Source organism: Rattus norvegicus, chromosome Y (assembly GCF_036323735.1).
Source record: "Rattus norvegicus strain BN/NHsdMcwi chromosome Y, GRCr8, whole genome shotgun sequence".
NCBI classification, from domain to species: domain Eukaryota; kingdom Metazoa; phylum Chordata; class Mammalia; order Rodentia; family Muridae; genus Rattus; species Rattus norvegicus.
The window spans coordinates 38,822,784-38,843,561 of record NC_086040.1 but is presented as its reverse complement, the minus strand read 5'-3'; the positions used below and the strand labels follow the sequence as shown (position 1 = coordinate 38,843,561).

At 36.7% G+C, this 20,778-nt stretch overlaps 1 long non-coding RNA gene across 1 annotated transcript in view; it reads left to right on the top strand.

Annotated features, from left to right (window-relative positions):
- Positions 1–19,012, top strand: part of LOC134484520 (uncharacterized) — an 84,683-nt gene extending 65,671 nt beyond the window's left edge. The window contains exon 4 of the long non-coding RNA XR_010061967.1: positions 18,701–19,012. This is a non-coding gene — a long non-coding RNA (uncharacterized LOC134484520). The remainder of the gene's footprint in view (positions 1–18,700) is intronic.
- Positions 19,013–20,778: the final 1,766 nt, after the last annotated feature.

The following is a 20,778-nucleotide window of genomic DNA, read 5'->3' as shown; positions in this document are numbered from 1 at the left end:
AATAATAAGTCTGCACATAAGTTAAACAAGCGGAGAAAGAAACTAGGGATATGAAACCCTTCACAATAGCAACAAATAATATAAAATATCTCAGGGTGACTTTATCCAAGCAAGTAAAAAATATAAGCATATGACCAGAACATCAAGTCTCTGAAGAATCTGTAGGAGATTTCAGAAGATGGAAAGATCTCCCATGCTCATGGACTGGCAGGATTAATATAGTAAAAATGGCCTTTATACCAAAAGAGATCTACAGATTTATTCCAATCCACATCAAAATTTCAATCATTTCTTCATGGAGTTAGACAGAACAATTTATAAATTCATCTGGAATAACAAAAAAACACAGAACAATTAAAACTACCATCAACAATAAAAGGACTTCCTTGGGAATCACTATCACTGAACTCAAGCAGTATTCCAGAGCAACAGTGATAAAAACTGTATGGCATTGAGACAGAGGCAGCCAAATAAACTGGTGGAATAGAACTGAAGACCCAGAAATGAACCCATACACCATGGTCACTTAATTTTTGAGAAAGAAGCCAAAACCATCCAATGGAAAATAAGATTGCGTTTTCAGCATATGGTGCGGGTTCAACTGGAAGTCAGCATGTATAAAAAGGCAAATTGATCCATTCTTACTGCCTTGTAGAAACCTTTAGTCCAACTGTATCAAGGACCTCAACATCAAACCAGATACACTAAACTAAGAGAAGAAAATGGGGAAGCATTTCGAACACATGAGCACTGAAGAAATTTTCCTGAAGAAAAAACCATTGACTTATGTGCTAAGATCAAGAATCGACAAAAAGGATCTCATGAAACTGCAAAGCTTCTGTAAAGCAAAGAACACTTGGTTCGGAAAAATGGCAACCAACAGATTGGGAAAAGATCTTTACCAATCCTACAACAGATAGAGAGCTTTTATCCAAGATATACAAAGAACTCATGAAGTTAGACTGCATGAGACAAATAACCCTATTGAAAAATGGGGTTCAGAGCAAAACAAAGAATTCATAGCTGAGTAATGCCGAATAGCTGAGAAACACCTAAGAAATGTCCAACATCTTTAGTCATAGGGGAAAGGCAAATCAAAACAACCCTGAGATTCCACCTAACACCTGTCATAATGACTAAGATGAAAACTCGGGTGATATAAGATGTTGGTGAGGATGTGGTAAAAGAGGAACACTCCTCCATTGTTGGTGGGAGTGCAGACTGGTACAACCATTCTGGAAATCAGTCTGGAGGTTCCTCAGAAAATCAGACATTGAACTACCTGAGGATCCAGCTATACCTCTTTTCGGCATATACAAAAAAGATGACACAACATATAAAAAAGACATGTTCTCCACTATGTTCATTGCAGCCTTGTTTATAATAGCCAGAAACTGGAAAGAACCCAGATGCCCTTCAACAGAGGAATGGATACAGAAAATGTGGTACATCTACACAATGGAATATTACTCAGCTATCAAAAACAACGTCTTTATGAAATTCGTAGGCAAATGGTTGGAACTGGAAAATATCATCCTGAGCGAGCTAACCCAATCACAGAAAGACATACATGGTATGCACTCATTGATAAGTGGCTATTAGCCCAAATGCTTGAATTACCCTAGATGGACAGAACACATGAAACTCAAGAGAGATGATCAAAATGTGAATGCTTCACTCCTTCTTTAAAAGGAGAACAAGAATGCCCTTGGCAGGGAATAGGGAGGCAAAATTTAGATCAAAGTGAGAAGGAACACCCATTCAGAGCCTGACCCACATGTGGCCCATATGTATACAGCCACCCAAATAGACAAGATAGATGAAGCAAAGAAGTGCATCCAAACAGGATCCGGATGCTGATCTGTCCTGAGAGACACAGCCACAATTCACAAAATTCATATGCAAATGTCAGCAATAAACCATTGAACTGAGAATGGGACCCTTTTTGAAGGGATTGGAGAAAGATGTAGAAGAGAATGAAGGGTTCGAGACGTCATATGAACAACAATGACAAGCAACCAGAGCTTCCAGGGACTAAGCCACTACCCAAAGACTGTACATGGACTGACCCTGGGCTCCATCCTCATAGGTAGCAATTACTATCCTAGTAAGAGCACCAGTGGAAGGGGAAGCCTTTGGTCCTGCTAAGCCTGAACCCCAGTGAAGATGACTGTTGGGGGTGAAGGTGATAATGGGGGAAGGTTTGGTAAGGGAAGACCATATAGAAGGGGAGGGTGAGGCGTTAGGGGGATGTTGGCTCTGAAACTGAGAACGGGAATAATAATCGAAATGTAAATAAGAAATACTCAAGTTAATAAGGATTTAAAAAAAAAGATTTAATGCCAGTAATGAAATAGACTTGCTAGCAAGACAGAGCAACCAGGATAAGAGCAACTTCCATGTCATTATATAGGCTTCCTTTAGGAAGAATTGCCAACATTGTAGCTGGATTAAATACCTGGATTCAAGGAGTGTTTTTGTATTTCAAGTATTCAGAATAGAAGTAGATCTTCTCACTTTGAATGAAAGTGGATTACCTCAGAGGTAGGGCCATTATTTTATGGTTTTAGATAATTCCAGCTTTAGTCAAGTAGGCAACCAAAAATAGCCATCAAAAGTCTATTTCTTGTCAACTTAAAATTACATCATATATCCTTATGTTGTGAATAAAATTTGTAAATGAAAATAATAACCAGATTATAATGGTGCCTTGATAAAATAGAATGATCCTACATCCAAATAGAAATGCAATATATATTTTACAATATCATAGATATACTGATGTGATATAATCATCAATTCTACAATCTAAAACACGATACATATTTAGAATCGATGGAAATGTGTTCTACAGCACATTCTTTCAGTATCTCAAATTTGAAATGAATATGAAAACCATTGGTATCGTCTTAATTGGTATTATATTGCATGATGAAGAAATTGATGAAAGAAAACACAAAAATCTATAGAAAAACTTTGTTAACAAAATACAAAGGAATTATTGATTTCAATTATTAATCATTTTTCTACAACTGGTTATGGTTATAAAGACAACCATGTGTAAATACCTTCTTCACTACCCTGTCTTATTTGCTTCACCCATAAGAAGCACCTCATTAGATAACAATCTACATTCCTGATGGATTTGCACCCTTTGTCATTCCGCATGGGTTTAGCTATTTTCTTTGTACATTGAGTATGTGGGCAAATATTTCTCCATCTTTTCCCACATGCATCTGTCTCTGGTTTCTACCTCTTGTCCTGAAAAGTTTTGTGGGAGAGCACACAACTCTCTTCTAGAAAATGAGAGTCAAAATGACCTAGCTGACTGCATATTCTTTACTCTTATTAAACTGCATTCTTGTTTTCCCTTGCATCAGTCAAACAGGATGTGTTTTTTTTCTTGTATACATTGTCTTTACAATGAAATCTGGTAATTTGCAATTAAAGTTAGTCTATTGAAAATGTTTCTCTCCAAGCCTTGGTCATATTGAATGGTCTTTCAATTTTTACCCTATAATATTGTTAAGCCACAGCATCATCTATTTGAAATCCTAACCAGTTTGAGCAACTTATACATTTCATCATGGACTGTGACCCTGATGTGTGGAGATTTCTTCCAAGAGTGCAACCTGAGTCTTTCAACTGGGATCCAAACAAAGAAACTCAACTCAGCGGTTGAGGCCCCTGTGATACCCTGGTCTAAATTTCCTACAGAAATTGTGAGCTAATTACTCACTTCCAGAAGCAATACTGGGTATAGGATATCCTTGGACTTGAACTTTGAAGAAGGAGATAGAAATTGTTCAATTGGCACAGAGCTATATACAGACCAACAGTTAGGGTAACATCATTTCTTAGAACGATTTGTGTTATGTATAACCTACTTAGTCATAAAGGAAATGCAAATCAAAACAACCCTGAGTTTCCACCTCACATCAGTCAGAATTGCTAAGATTAAAAACTCAGGTGACAGCAGATGCTGGCAAGGATATGGTGAAAGAGAAACACTCCTCCATTGTTGTTGGGATTGCAAACTGGTACAACCTCCCTGAAAATCAGTCCTGAGTTTCCTCAAAAATTGGTCATTGCAGTTGCTGAAGACCCAGCTATACCTCCCCTGAGCTTATACCCAAAAGATGCTCCAACATACAACAAAGACACATGTTACACTATGTTCATAGCAGCCTTATTCATAATATCCAGAAGCTGGAATTAACCCAGATGTCCTTCATCAGAAGAATGGATACAGAAAATGGCCTATATTTACACAATGGATTAGTACTCATTTATCAAAAATAATGAGTTCATGAAATTCATAGGCAAATGGATGAACCTAAAAAAATATCATCCTGAGGGTGGTTACCCAATAACAGAAAAACAAAGTATGCACTCATTTTTAATTGGATATCAGTGCAAATGCTCAAGTTACCTATGATCCAATGCACAGACCACATGATACTCAAGAAGGAGTACCAAAATGCAGATTATTCACTCCTCCCTTAAAAGGGTAAATAAAATATCCATAAGAGGGGTAGGGAGAGATTGTTCATAGGAGACTGAAGGAATGGCCATTCAGAGTCTACTGGACATGTGTCACACACCCACCCACACACACACACACACACACACACACACACACACACACACACACACACATATGCAACAAAACTATTTTGGATAAAATAGGCTTTCAGAGATTATCATTTGAAGTAGGTACACAATATTTACACAGGGACCTAGGAGAATTCAGCTGAAGGACATTATTGTTTTCTGGCTGTGCTGAGAGCTGAAAACCAGTTGGTAAGGGTGCCTACACACTTGAAAGCAGAGATAAGACCAACTTTTATGCTCCAAGTTACCTGTCATTTGGACTCAAAGACACAATGAGAAGATCAAATGTTACAATTAGAAGTATAAAAGAGAGTGAAGACTCCCAACTTAAAGAGCCAGTAAATATCTTCAAAAAATTATTGAAGAAATCTTCCCCAACCTAAAGACAGAGATGCCGAAAAACATGCCAGAAGCCAACAGAGCTGTAAATAGATTTTACCAGAAAAGAAATTCCTCACATCACATGATAGTCAAAACACCAAATGCACAAAATAAAGAAAGAAGTTTAAAGGCAATAAGGGACAAAGTCAAGTAACATATAAAGTCAGACCTATGAGAATTACACAAGGTTTCTCACCAGATACTATGAAAGTCAGAAGATCCTGGAATACTCTAGACCATAAAAGAACACAAAAGCCATTCCAGTCTACTATAGCCAGGAAAATTCTCAATTAACACATATGGAATTACGAAGATATTCCATGACAGAACGAAATTTATACAGTATCTTTCTACAAATCCAGCCCAACGAAAGGTAATAGGTAGAAAACTCTAACACAAGGAGGGAAACTACATCCTAGAAAAAGCAACAAACTAATCTTGCAATGAAACCAAAAGAAAAGAGACACACAAACATGACTCTTCCTCTAACAACAAAAATGACAGAAGCAACAATCACTATTCCTTAATATCTTTTAACAAAATGGAGTGAATTCCCCAATAGAAAGACATAGACTAAATGAATGGATACATAAAGAGGACCCAGTATTTTGTTGAATGTAGAAAACACAACTCAGAGACAAAGACAGACACTACCTGAGAGTATTAGGCTAGAAAACAAATTTTGAAGCAAATGGTCTGATAGAAGGAAGCTGGATTTGCCATTCTACTATGGAATATAATCGACTATCAACCAAAAGTTTTCAAAACAGGTGAGGAAGGAAATTTCATATTTATCAAAAGATTATCCCACCAATAGTAACTGTCAATCCTAAATATGTATGCTCCATATACATGGGCACCTCCATTCCTAAAAGATACCTTACTAAAGCTCAAAGCACCCATTTGCTCCTCACATAATAATAGTGGGAGATTTCAACACCACAATCTCATCAATGGACTGATCATGGAAACAAAAATTAAACCAAGATCTAGACAAACTAACAGAAGTTGTGAACAAAATGGACATTACAGATATTTATAGAATATTTAATCCTAAAACAAAATAATATATTCTTCCCAGCATCTCATAGTATTTTCTCCAAAATTGATCATATATCAAGTCACAAAACAGGACTCAACAGATCGAAGAAGACTGAAATAAGTCCATGCATCCTACCAAACCGTGACAAACTAAGGCTGGTCTTAAATATCCACAAAAACATCAGTGAGCCCACACATAACTGTAACTTGAACAGTGCTCTACTCAAAGATAACTTGTCAAGCAAGAAATAAAGAAAGATTAAAGACTTTTAAGAATTTAATACAAGTGATGGCACAACATACATATGCTGTACTCAACAATAAAAGAACTTCTGGGGGAATCACCATTCCTTACCTCAAGCAGTATTACAGGGCATTAGTGATTAAAAAGCAAAGAACAATGACAAAAAAGTTGTATTTGTACAGATTCCTGGGAATGTTGATAAGTGGAATAGAATTGAAGACACCAACACAAACACACACATAAATGGTCACTTGATATTTAATAAAGAGGCTAAAACCATCCAATGAAAAACGATAGGATTTTCAACAAGTGGAGGGCAGCATGTAGAAGTATGCAAATCGATTCATTTTTATTGCCCTATACAAAGCTTAAGTATGAGTGGATCAAAGACCTCTACATCAAACCCAATAAACTGAAACTTATAGAAGAAAAAGTAGAGAAGAGTCTTGATAACATGGGCACTGGGAAAATTTTCCTGAACCAAACACCACTGGTTTGTACTGTAAGATCAAGAATCAGAAACGAGACTTCATAAAACTACAAAGCTTCTGTAAGTCAAAGGACACTGTTATTAGGACAAAACAGCAACCAAATGATTGGGAAAAGATCTTTTTCAATCCTACACCTGATACAGAGCTAATATCGAAAATATACAAAGAACTCAAGAAGTTAGACACCAGAGAGCCATACAATCCTATGAAAAATGAGGTACAGAGCTAAACAGAGAATTCTCAACTAAGGAATAACAAATAGCTGAGAAGTATGTCAAGAAATGCTCAACATCCTTAGTCATCAAGGAAATAAAAATAAAAACACTCCTGAGGTTCCACCTCACACCAGTCAGAATGGCTAAGATCTAAAACTCAGGTGACAACAGATGTTGGTGAGGTTATGGAGAAAGAAAAACACTGTTCCATTATTGGAGGGATTGCAAACCTGTACGATAACTCTGGAAATCATTCTGAAGTTTCCTGGGAAAATTGGATAATGCCCTAACTGAGGACCCAGCTCTACCTGTACTCTGCATAGACCCAAAAGATGGTGCAACATTCAACAAAGACTCATGCTCCACTATGCTCATAGCAGTATTATTTATAGTAGCCAGGAACTGGAAAGAATCCAGATGGTCTTCAACTGACGAATGGATACATAAAATGTGATACATCTGTACAATGTTGTACTATTCCGCATTAAAAACAATGAATTCATGAAACTCATAGGCAAATGGATTGACCTAGAAAGCGTCACCCTGAGTGAGGTAACCCAATCACAGAAAAGGTCACATAGTATGCAATCTCTGATAAGTGGATTTTAGCCCAAAAGTTCGAATTCCTCAAGATATAATCCACAGACCACATGATGTTCAAGAAGAATAATCAAAGTATGGAAGCTTCACTCCTTCTTAAAAGGGGGAACAAAAAACATTCACAGGAGGGTATGTGGAGGCACAGGTAGAAGCAGAGACTGAAGGAATTCATGCCCCACCTGTGGCCCATATACATTTATACAGTCACCAAATTATATAAGATTGTTGAAGTTAAGAAGTGCATGCTGACTGGAACTGGATATAGCTGTCTCCTGAGAGACACAGCCATAACAGGTCAAATTCATATTTGAATGCTAGCAGCAAAACATTAATCTGACATTGGAACACCTGTTGGAGGAATTACAGAAGCGATTGAAAGACCTGAAGGGGCTTGCAGCCTCATAGGACAGCAATGCCCAACAACGATAGGTCCCAGGGAGTAAAGCATCACCCAAAGTATATACAAGGATTGACTCATGGCTGTAGATGTATATGTAGCACAGGATGGCCTTTCTGGGCACAAAGGGGAGGAAAAACTCTTAGTCCTTCCAAATTTGGACTCCCAGTGTAAGGAAGGTCAGAAAGACTAGACGGGTGGATGATGTGGATGGGAACTCCATTATCGAAGAAGGGGAGGGAGAGCAGATAGATGTCTTATGAACAGGAAACCAAGAAAGGGTATATTTGAAATTTAAATTAAAAAATCAAATAAATGAAAAGACGATACTCAGATTCCTTTGAATAGGTGGAAGCATATCTAATTTCCTTGTGTGCAGGAGAGGAATTGTTGCTGTCCCTCTAGGAAAATGTAATAGATTTTTGATGTTCTAAAGTAGAAGGGTGAAAAAGGATCTCCCCTAGACTGTATGGAATGTGCATAGCTTCTCTTCCTCTTATGTCTGGAGCACTACTGAGCAGAAGTTGAAGGTTGATTGATACCTTGAAAATTATAGAACATTACAGCCAAACACTACTTCAGCAACTCCAAACTGGAAATCACAGTAAAGAATACACATTTGAATGTCCATGGTAGGCAGTCAACAGTCTTAGAAGTCTTGTACAAGGCTCTAATGGAGTAGTGTTGGGTTCAGTGTCTTATTCAAATATATATCCATCTACACATTCCTCTGCATGTGAAAGGACATCTCTGTGTAAGGGAACACAATGAAGACAGTAGTCGGATTTATGCTTGCTTTTAGACTCTTGTTTGAGAACTCAGTCCAGATTTCTCTGAGATCTCTTCAGTCAGAACAGTGTTTCCCAGGACAATAAACTTAGAAATTTAAGAGAGGAAATACATTTGGCATATGGGGAATCTGTGGTAATTCCTTGGCCTCCTGGAGTCTTCTTAATTGTATAAGTCTAAATCTTACTGGGTAAGATGGTGGAGGTAGGGGACTTGAACAGAAGTAGGACTGTTGTGTCAGTCCTCAAAAAGGTAATATGCAAGACCTCATGGGAAAAATTTGTTATTGCACCGTGGACATCACCGGGATTTCTGAGAAAATGTGCAAAGGAGATATTCTATACCTGTTTGTTAGAACTGTAAAATCTCTGGCTACTTTTAAAATAATAAGAAAGACCATTTCATGCTGGAGAAAATGTAAGTACCTCGTGGAGCAGAGGAAGATCCAGTATTGCTTGATCAGCTTCCTATGCTTTTTCAGTATTTAGAATGTCCATATATTTTCATGCCATTTGAAAGTCCAGGTAGTAATTCTTGCATCAGTCCTATAGGTTGCATTTTATTCCAACAGTTGTCTTTGGGCTTTGAAGACTTTTGTCAGACAAGAAAAGATCAAAACCCCTTTCTTCCATGGAGGAATGTCTCAGAATACCTTTAGCAGGAAGAAGTTTGTATGTAGTCCTAGACAGTTGGGATGTAGCAGGCTCACAAAATCAAGAGAAGAAGTGCTGAAGATGGCCAATAGAGAGTGCAGGCATGAGTACCCCTTGGGCAAAAGAAGATATTTCAGGCCAATGTTGTCCTTTGGTAAAAGTGTTCTTGCCCACTATACAGAGAAAAAACTTGTATACTTTGAGTAGTTGTGGAGTGTTGATACTCCCATAGGGAAAAGGAGAGACACTGAATCTCTTCTTTGAAATGATGACATTTACAGACCCCTTGGACAGAAGATGTGAATTTGAGAACAACTGGAGCAAAAGGTGTCATTCTGATGTCCTTCCTAGAGGAAGTTTTGAATATGAGACACAGTTAAGTGTAAATTTTGTGCCATCTTTCACCAAAAGTAGAATGGTTCAGAATCATTCTTTGTCAAATAGGTTAGCTACTGAGGACCTTTTTGACTGGAAGTGGAGTTTTAGACCTGGGTGCCAGAGATGATCTCAGGAACTGCCAGTCTTATAAGACAGATAGCAGACACTTATATACAGAATATACATTTGATATATAGTGGACATAAATTGGTGATTTAAAGTAATGATGTTTAAGAGTAGAATATTAAAGAAGACGTAGAATCTGCTTAAAGTGACAAACCTATTTTAGGATAAGGGAGTTTTCAAGCCTAAATTGAGCAGGAAAGCTAGGGCTACTTTACATATTCACATCTTCAGTTACACCATGGTAGGCTCTAACCGGGGTCCAAGCATTAGTATTATTCAGCAGTCATGATTTTCAGTCTCTAAGTCCTCTTGAAGCTAATCATCAACGTCATGGGTATAAGCATGAAGGATGGTATATAGGAGAGATAATGAAAGTTTCACGATTTGTTAACACAGATCATAATTAAGTGAAGTACCTTTGGCCAAACCTATATTTATTTAGTGGCCATTATTAGATGAACATGATCTAAAGCTCCCTATTAGAGGGTTATACTTCATCTAAAGCTCCCTATTAGAAGGTTGAGTATGCTCTAAGGACTCTTTAATCTTGGTCCTCTTGGGCAAAAAAAAAAAAAAATCTGAGATCTCAATAGTAAACTCCAGTCCTTCTTATAACAGATCTTATACAGAAGGGGATGGTGTAAAGTATTATTTGTCAAAAAATAAAGACCTGAAGGCCACCAATTAAAGTGAAGTGCTGATTCCCCTTCATCTAAAGGGGATGGTGTTGAGATGGCTAGGAAATAGGTGCAGTTTTAGTAACCTGTGTTCATAACTGCAACTTATGGAGTCATCCTGAACTGCTTTGCTAAACAAGAAAGTGCCTGGCCATTTTTAACCAATTACCAAGATCTAGTCAACTAACTGTGAAGAAGGAAAAATTCTAGCTCACCTTTGGTGGTGGGAAAACAGTATGGTATTGCTTAATTTTCTTCCGATTATTCTTTCCAGTTTCCATTAGCATGCTCTTCCATCAGGGTAAGTGATTATCTGAACTCTGATGCTCCATCGATACATTTACATATACATATATATATACATATATGATGTATAAATGTATATATATCATATGTGTATAAATAAGATGTATAAATGTATACATATGATGTATATATATTATGTATAATGTGTATATATATATATATATATATGTGTGTGTGTGTGTGATGTATATATGTGCATATGATATATATAAGTATAAGTGTACATGTGTACACATCCATAAATGAGAGATGGAAAAATTGCATTTCTGACAACCATCTGTAGTAAGATTGCATATATGTTAATTTTAGCTTTCTATACTCTGCCCTCTGATCTACAACAAGTATCTTATGATGTCCCACTGCAAAATCGCAATCAGGATTGCCTGGTAATCTTGGTCAAGATTGGCACTTAAGTAAAATGAGTTTAAATCAGGTATAAGATGTCCTTGTAATTAAGTGATGCACTTGGGACTTCCAGAGCTAGAGGCTACAACTGAAACTCCTCACAAGTATAGATGGAATCAATGAGACTTGACCTTAGGAGCCAAACCTGACATATCTCGTGAGCATCATTCCATAGCATATACACCCTTGGCCATGAACTGACTGCCTATAGTTTTTGTGGTTGAAGGTCCCATTTTGTACTACATTGAACTACATGTTATTGAATCTGATTCTGGCTTCTACAGAGGTATGCCATGAGACCATGGGGCCTCTTTAGTCAGAAGTGAAGTGACTTGAGCCCACTTTCAAATAATCAAAATTTGGGGGTCTTTCCTTTATATGAGTACTTGAGAAGACATAAGGCAACCAGGGAATGAGTAGAGTAGGCTCAGTTGTAGGAGGGAGGTCTGACATTCTGTTCAATGACTTAGGTAACTGAGGGAAAAAGGAAGATCTCGACGCCTTTAAGAAAGAGAAAACTTTGAGATCTGATTGTGCAATGGTACGTGTTAGAAAACCCTTGGAGTTGGGGTTGGTAGCATGAAACATCCTGTGACACATGGATGTCATTGTAACCTGATTTGGTGAAGGATTTTCTCCAACAATGCCCTTCAATTTCTATACTTCTTTAGTTGGTAGAAATTTTGCATCGTGTATTAAATCTGGGGAAGTTTAGGTAACAACCCAAGCCTTTTTTAAACAGCTTGGATGACTGTCTCTGGATCTGTTGCTCATTCAGTTTGTCTTAATATGTCCATATATGGGTAGCAACAAAGGGTGCTCTTGATTTCTAGTGATTGGCTTGATTGGAATCAATCAATGATTCTATATATAGGACCTGGGACCTCAAACCCGATGGAAGAAGATATTTCCCTATCCACAATGGTAAAAGGTAAAAGCCTTGATTCTCTATTATTTATAGTATATCCATGTGAGGTAATTCAAAGTCATGAGGGACTGCTTTAGAATACAAGCTTTGGCACACTATTATTTGAAAAAGCATGTCTCATGTCACCTTGTGAATAAAGCAATGTGTGAGTTTCATTTGGTTAAAGGCAGTGTACACCATCAAGAGGTGAGCAAGATCCAAGGCCACACTGATGGGGAAGGAGTCACATCATCGTTCAGGGTAGTTCTCAGGGCCTCTTCAAAGAGGAATGAGTCTAGGATGTATCTCAGAACAGGAGATTTCTGAGAACAGATTTACAGAATGGGAAGTTCTGAGAAGATCTTTAGCTAAAGTGAAATCCTGAATGTATTGGTTCACAATGTGGAGGACCCTAGTCATATTTTGAAGAAAAGTATTATCAACTTCACCCATGGTCAGCAGGGGAAGGTTATCGGCTACACTGGGCCTTGAGGAATGTTCTGACTCTGTTTCAGTAACTTCTAAGTATGTTCTCTATATGTATACATATATATCTTTTAGTCCAGGCAATGGTCACAACAAAAGTATAAGTGGTTCAGGAAGCGGTGATGTTTCTTCAAGGATGTGTTCAGCTGCAAACATACGTGAATAAAATATAGGAATATTTTGATGACCTACTTTAAGGCACATGGTATAAGAGTCAATTTAGCTTTGTGTCTTCTGAACTAGGATTTAGAAGCAGAGAAATATAAGATACCATTGTTTGCATATGTGTTGTATGAATACATTGAATAAAGAGGTTAGTTTTAAGCAAACTTTCTTTATAGGGGTGTTGAGTGGCATGGGCCGAAGGGCAGCTCTAGTAATTCTTTAGTTCCACAGGTACTCCAAAATTCACATAGTACACAGGGAGGAGTTCTGAGACAATTGATGTGCACTGAGAATAATTTTTAGAGCCCTTTCAATAGAATTTCATTTCCCTAGCCCCCATTCGCAGAAGCTGAGGGTCTAAAATCGACTTAGTGGATTGAAGTAGACAATTGGCCCACAATCCTACTGGAAAGACAACGAATGCTAGATGGTATTTCATGTAGGATGCGAGGTATAACACTCCCTAGGTCTGGCAGACCTTTAAGGAGAAAAGACAACACCACTTGATGGGTATAGGAAAATAAAAGGCCCATGTAAGGCTTCAAACAGGTTTTAAGCCCCTTTATCATAAAGGGTCTAGGGCAATGCTATACTTAGGCGAGTACTGACATGCTCTACAATATAATCAGAAGGAGTAAGTTAACACTGGGTAAAGTGAACCCCATGTAAGAGAGGAAAACTCTAAAGCCCTATTGAAAATGAAGAGAAACTTCTTCAGGCATAGTGTATATAGGTGTCATACACACTTCTGTCAAGAGAAAAGCTTCTTGGTACCTTATACAGTGGATAAAGTTTCCAGCCGTAATCATAAGTTTCAAATTCTCATTCAGAGGTTTATATATTCATAATTTCTGTTAATGCAGGAGAGAAAAGACAGGAACATATTTCTTCTGCCAAAGGCTTTGGATAATTTTTTCTGGCTAGGCTAATTCTTCTGGTTTGTTCAGCTGTTAAGATCTAAGCAGAAATGTTGAAATTATTACATTTCTATTGATTTGTCTTATTGCAGTTTGCAAGGGTTATATACTCAGATTCTAAACTAAGACTCTAGGACTTCAAACCGGAGTGGAGCAGAGTCATTGGATTATAGAAGGAGTCACTTTTGAAAATATGTTTAATCAGTTAGGGATACGACTACTTTGTTGGAAAGTCAAGGGCCCATTATTCAGAGAGAACATTTTAGGAGGATTGGGAAGAGTGAGAAGGTCACAGAATCCTTCAGGCAAAAGTTTACCTTGGGTACTGGAAGAAGGCAGTCAAGTGCAACTGTTTTCACAGTCCAGAATAACTATGTGTCGGGGTACTCTGAGGCATGCTGGCCAGAAATTAGGGAATTTGCTCTTACATATTGGGTGGTAATCTCTGGATTTATGTTTTGCACAAGCTGTTCAGAAGCAGGATAATCATCGACAACAAAGATGAAACTGCTCCATTTTATGTGAAAAACCTTAAAGGCAGAACTTAGGTTAGGGCTCAGATTTGCCCTGACATGTCTGAGGACATCATGTCCACGTGTTCTTCCATTCCTTCAAACATTTATCTATGCCTGGCCACCCAGGTAAGAAAGGAAACATTAAGACCTCTTAGAAGAATAGAACTGAGATCCTATGGATCAGAAGAAACCATTGTCAGGGGATATTAATTTAAAGTTTCCTTAAGAAAAAAAAAACTGTGTGAGATTTCATTTCATTTGATTCTCTGTATGTTCTTCATCAAAATAATTTGTATTAAGCCCCTTTCAACTTACAGGGTATGTCTAGATTTTCTTATTCAAAGAAAGTAGAATATATTCATCTTACTTTGCAGAATATGTTTTTCAGGGGCTCTTCATTGCATCCCAATTGAAACCCAAGTTTACCTTGAACTGAAGGAGAAACCTGGGAAAAATTAGGAAACATATCTGTGGCACAGTCCATAATATCAGGAACTAGTGTGGGTTTCCTCACCCTAAATTAATATCTAAACCTACTTTGGACAAACTAGAATGATCTGAAGTAACCTTTCCTTCAGGGATAACACATGATGCCTCCTTAATCAAAAAAAGAATGGATGAGTACCACCAAGTAAAGATGAGTTGCTGATGTCCCTGTGACAGGAGAATTGATTAGAGTATTCATATTCCCCTTGTATTTGAGAAAAAATTAAATTGCTTACAATAGCTCAGGAGGTCCTAGCATTGCATCATCTTCTAATGATACCTCACAGTCTAGCATATCCACATCTTTAGCTGAATATGCAAGAGCCTGAATATAGATTACATGATTCATGAAAAGTTGAGGTGTCCTAAGCATGATTGCCCCCTAAAAGTATATTCAACCAAAACGAAATGAGCACCAGACTGATGACTTCACAACATATCATGTGACTTTACTCAAGGAAGTAGCATAAGATTCCAGGATTTGCTCCCTCCTTTTGGATTTCAGTGAACCTTCACCAGAGGGATCAATGCTCCTTGGTCCGAGGTAAAATATCCCATGGGCCCCAAGCAGAAGGGATGGTTCTGAGAGACCATTTTGTCAAATGGGTAACTCTAAGGCCTATAAAAAAATCAATGTTTTTGAAAGGAGAAAAGTCTTAATCCGGTTTGATAGTAGGGGACTATCCATGATTACCTTCTATAAAAAAACAATGATCCCATCACTCCAGGCCTCTACATTTTCAGAGAACTCCAGAAAATTCTTATCTCCAAGGACTCCACTACAGATGTGACAGCAATCTGAGGTTTATTTTGAAATCTTGTGTGAAGTCACTGTCTCTAATCCTTTTTTAAACTTACTATTAGCAGCACAGGTATGGGTGTGAGGGATATTGACCTTTCTGGTGAGTATCTTAGATAAGTGGCCTTGGATCCAGGGTGGAACTTTTATTCATTGGCCATGGGACGTCAATCCATTGTTCTTGGAGATTTTTTGGTGGTCAAAGTTGTATTGGCTATGCAATAAGGTTTGAGGAACAAGTTCTGGTCTTTATTAGTTGAATGGTATACCTGAGTCAGCCACGAACAAAGTGAGAGTCTCCTATGGATTCTTGTTGACAAGGATTCAGTCTCAGGTACACTACAGCAGAGGCTGACTGTTTGAGACACTCCTCAGTCACAAGGTCATTTCTAGATTTTGTTCCATCAGATAGCTATGTCTCTGACCCCTCCATTGCAGACAGAGGAAGAATAAAGTGTTTCTATTCCAGGGCAGTTGATTTCTAGTGTATGTCGTTTCAGGGGCATTTGAGTCCTTTGATGTTTAATGATATCAGAGACAAATGATTGGATTTGTCTATTATTTTTCTTGTTAGATGTCGAATTATGTTTCTGTGGCTACCTACATTATCTTCTTTTGTGTTTTAAAAGTAGATTAGGTTCTTTGTTTTTCTTGGTGTAGTTTCCTGCCTTGTACTGGAATTTTCCATCTTTCATCTTTTGTAGGACTGGATTTGTGGAAATGTATTGTGTAAATTTGCTCTTATCATGGCATATCTTGGAATCTCCATCTATGGTAGTTGAGAGGTTTTATAGCAGCCTGGGATGACATTTTTGTTCATTTATGATCTTTGTGATATATGCCCAGGACCTGATAGCTTTCATAGTCTATTTTAAGAAGTGTGGAATACTGATTGGTCTCCCTTTTTATGTAACTCAACCTTTTTTCCCTTACTGGTTTTAATATTTTTTCTTTGTTTTGTGTACTTTATATTTTAACTATTATGTGATGGAAGAAAATTATTTTCTGCTCCAAATTTTTGGGAGTTCTCTTTGAATTTTGTACGTGTAAGGTTGTCTCTTTCTTTAGGTTAGGGAAGGTTTCTACTATAATTTTGTTGAAGATATTTACTGACCCTTCAAAGTGGGAGTCTTCATTCTCTACTATACCTATTATCCTTAGGTTTATCTTGTCATTTTGTCTGGGATTTCCCGGATTTTTGGGTTAGGAGTTTTTTGTGTACCAAGAACTGTGGATCAGGTTCAGCTATATGGAATAGATAGAAACAAAAGTATGCAGTAACAGACTACACCTCCATTCGTGGGTTCTGAGCACTCCAGGAAGTTACCTCTGAGAAGAAGTCTCTCCTGTGCTCTTGAGTGTGTCAGCACTCCTGGAAGTCCATCTATTTCCTCATGGGATCTCATTCTTTCATGTCAAATATATTGCCAGATGAGATAATTGCTCAGTGAACACAGTATTGTGTTGAATATGACACAGACTATCTGTGACAAATTAAAATATATAGGAAATGTCAACTAGGTCATTGAATTGTAATATATTGAAGAATTCACATAATTACTACATGTTGGACTAACCAATGAATGGGATGCATATTTATTTATTTATTTTTTTTTTGTTCTTTTTTTTTTTTTCGGAGCTGGGGACCGAACCCAGGGCCTTGCGCTTCCTAGGCAAGCGCTCTACCACTGAGCTAAATCCCCAACCCGGGATGCATATTTATTAAAATGAAGAATAGTATAAAGTTTATTTTTGAAACTTACTGAATCATGTAATAAATAATAAGTCTTCATTAATGTATCAGGTCCATAATAGTGGTATAGATTAGGAATGAATAAAATGTATTATGAACTTTCTTTTATAAAAATTGCATTATAGTTCAAGAAAAAGAAAGAAATGAATCCATAAATCAGTCTGTTACAGTTGATAGTATGCAAGTAGTTGAAGAATCTATTTTAAAAATATGGTCATGGAGATTGTCATAAGGAAGTGACATTTAAGTTAGATTAGATGAAATATAGTTGATCTATATTTTGGGCAAAATCACAGTAAATAGAAGGATGATAAAAGGACAAAGAGCTTGACATTTCCAAAAAGTAAATATGATAGTAGTTTGTATTGACTAAGAGATAGAAGAGCGGTCCAAATAAAGCTGAAGCTTAGGCAATGTCTCATATGGGAATATAGGAACAGTATTAGACATATAATTTTTATTTACTGTAAATGTCTTAGAAATCATTGAACAGTTTTAAATAAGTTTGTTTAACTCACAATGTATATAGAAGGGACTCTGGTTACTTATGTATTATGAGATGATACAGAGAATAATTTTAAGGATGTTTTTGAAGTCTATCTGGAAGTAGTGTCAGTGATAATGAAAAAGAGTCATATCAGAGAGCTATGTTGGAAATTGTTGTGTTTGGTAGAAGAATGAGTGTGGTGTGGGCAGGAAGAAAAGAAAGCCAATGTCTTTTTTTGAGCAAAAGATGTTATTTACTCTGATGTGGAATATTTCATGATAAGTGGATTTAGGAGAATTATAACGGAATTTATTTTAGCCCCTTGAAGATGCTTGAAAGAACCTCTAACTCACTAGACATTCCTACTTACTGTTCATTGTTTGGTGATTTAATCCATTACTAAGACCATTATTAGCTGTTATATAACAAAACTTACTTTAATATCTGTATTTTTTAAGTTATAAATGGGAGTACTTATTTAATGAAGAGCAAACCTATGATTATATTACATGCTTATTTAGTATATTCAGACAAATTATTTGCCCATATACTTACTACAAACATTTTGTATTGCAATTATAATTTAATCCAAGTTTATTGGTGCTGACACACTCTTTGATTAGAATTTAATAGATCATGAATGTGAATTTCACAGAAAGAAGTCATTTTTCAGATTTTGTAAATTTACAAACCCTAGAAGAGTAAAAACATGTGATAAATTCTAGCTCTTCTACTTTTAATCTTTAGTATTTTAGTGTGTTATGATATACACGCAAAAATTCCTAATCCAGATGATTTTAACTATAATATCCAGTACTATTAAACATATCAACAGTATTTTACAAATATGAATAATCTATGCTTTCAGAAAATTTTCATCAAAGGAGCAAGAAATTCTTCATAACTTCAACACAACATGGCCTTTGGGAACAGAATAAAACACAAATAAGGAAAGGCGGAAAATGATTGACACATGCACTGTTCTTGGTTTGAAATTTAACAATCATGCTAGTTATAGGATACAGCTTTGAAATTAGAGTCAATGAGAGTTTGAAAAATACTGAGGAAGAGTAGGTAAATTGAATTCTTGCTACATGAAAGAAAACACTGGATCTGAAGGTAAGGTACATTTTAGATGATGACACTCGTCTTCTGCCACTATTTATTCAATGCTTTTGTATTTGTTACTATATTATGTTCCAAAAATATATCAATGATTCTAGTTGTTCTTAATTAATGAACATGCAGTTCAGCTGATTTAATATTCCACATTATCTTAATATTCTTCTGTATCTTTCAATATTAAAATAATAGAGAATTATTTTGATTAGAGTAAAATTTTATTTTTTTATCATATGAGAGAAGAAATTATTAACCAAGAATGGATATTTGATATTTTCTAAAAGATGTTAATAGAGGTTGAAAGCATATATATAAGCTAAACCATTTATACCTTCTCCAAATGAAACTCATTGAAATGTCAGTACACATATAATACGTATATGGAGTGATATATAGGAATAAAAACATCCCCTATGCATCCAGAATCATCTATTATCCCCATGATGAAAGCCAATATTAGGAAGATAAGATGGTAGAGCCACTTTGCAGGAAAATCATCTTCATTCAAAATGAAGATTGAGCTGGGAATTGATTCGACTAAGTGTAGTTAATAATAATGTAAATGCCCAAAAATTGTAACCTCACTAGGTGGTATGTCCTTGTTGCAGGAGGTATGTTGTTCAGGGTAGGCTTTGAAGTTTCAAAGGATTGAAGCTATTTCAATCTAGTTTTCTCCACCTTCCGATTATGGTCAGCAACCTCTGCCTGTATATCTTTGCTCTGATATCATCAATCACTGACTCTGATATTCTGGTTTATAAGCCCAAATAAAGTATTTCTTTTATAAGGAAAGAATAATATAAATGAGTTTAATGTTATGAGAAACAGACCTTGTTTACCTGATATGGTTGCCTTTTCCTTTCTTAGCTTGGGCCGTCACACTTCTGCTATGTTGAATGAGACATCTCCATATTCTCTACTCTCACTTACTGCAGTTTGTCATTTGGCCCTCAGGACCTGGGGCTGTATTTTTGTTCTTGGAAGTTAGAAAGTTTGGATTTCCTGACTTTGGAGGCAGGGTTAAAAGTAAATGGGAAGTGAGTGACATACATACCACAACTCTTCTATTTTAGTCCTTCAATGGGGGATATTAGAGGATGGGATTACTGAGGTGAGCAGAAAGGAAAGGTGCTGCTTTATTTGAAATGTTTTCTTACCTCATTCTGTGTCCCTGTAAAGATCCAGCCTTATCTCTCAGGCCTGGCCATGTTCCTGTCACTGCTCACCTGCCTATCTCTTGCAGCTCTTAATTCTAATTCCTGCTTCCCACTCTACGTTTCATCTTGACCAGATTTAGTGCATTTTTCAGTGTTCCTGCTCTGAAACGTACACAAGTTCTTTTACTTTTGTTTTATTTTCAAACTTTCAATGTTTATGTTCTTTTTCGTTTTACCTCTTTTATGGAAGCCTTAGAGGAGAATCATTCATGGATGTCTCTTTTGATTGGAATGAGAAAATAATGAAAAAATCTTTTTTTTTTAAATTACAGGACATTTTCAGTTTTTCTCTTCCATACATGTGCCATGATAGTTTTTCTCCCTGTCTTGTCCTTAGTCCTTTCCTCCCCTTGCTACTTGGATACTGCCTCTTAGGACTTACTGCAGAACCATAATTGCTGGCATACACAAGGAAGGTGTTGATTCTTCATCACTTTTCTAACCTTTTTCTGCTTCTCTCTTGAGCTGTTTGAATTAATTTGGATCACTCTACTCAATAGTACAGTGCTATAGTGCTTGGGCCATGAAAGTATCTGTTATTGTTGCCTTGTCATAGTTTTACAGCTCAGGGCTGGCCTAGTTACACTTTGGAATCTTAGTCCAAGAA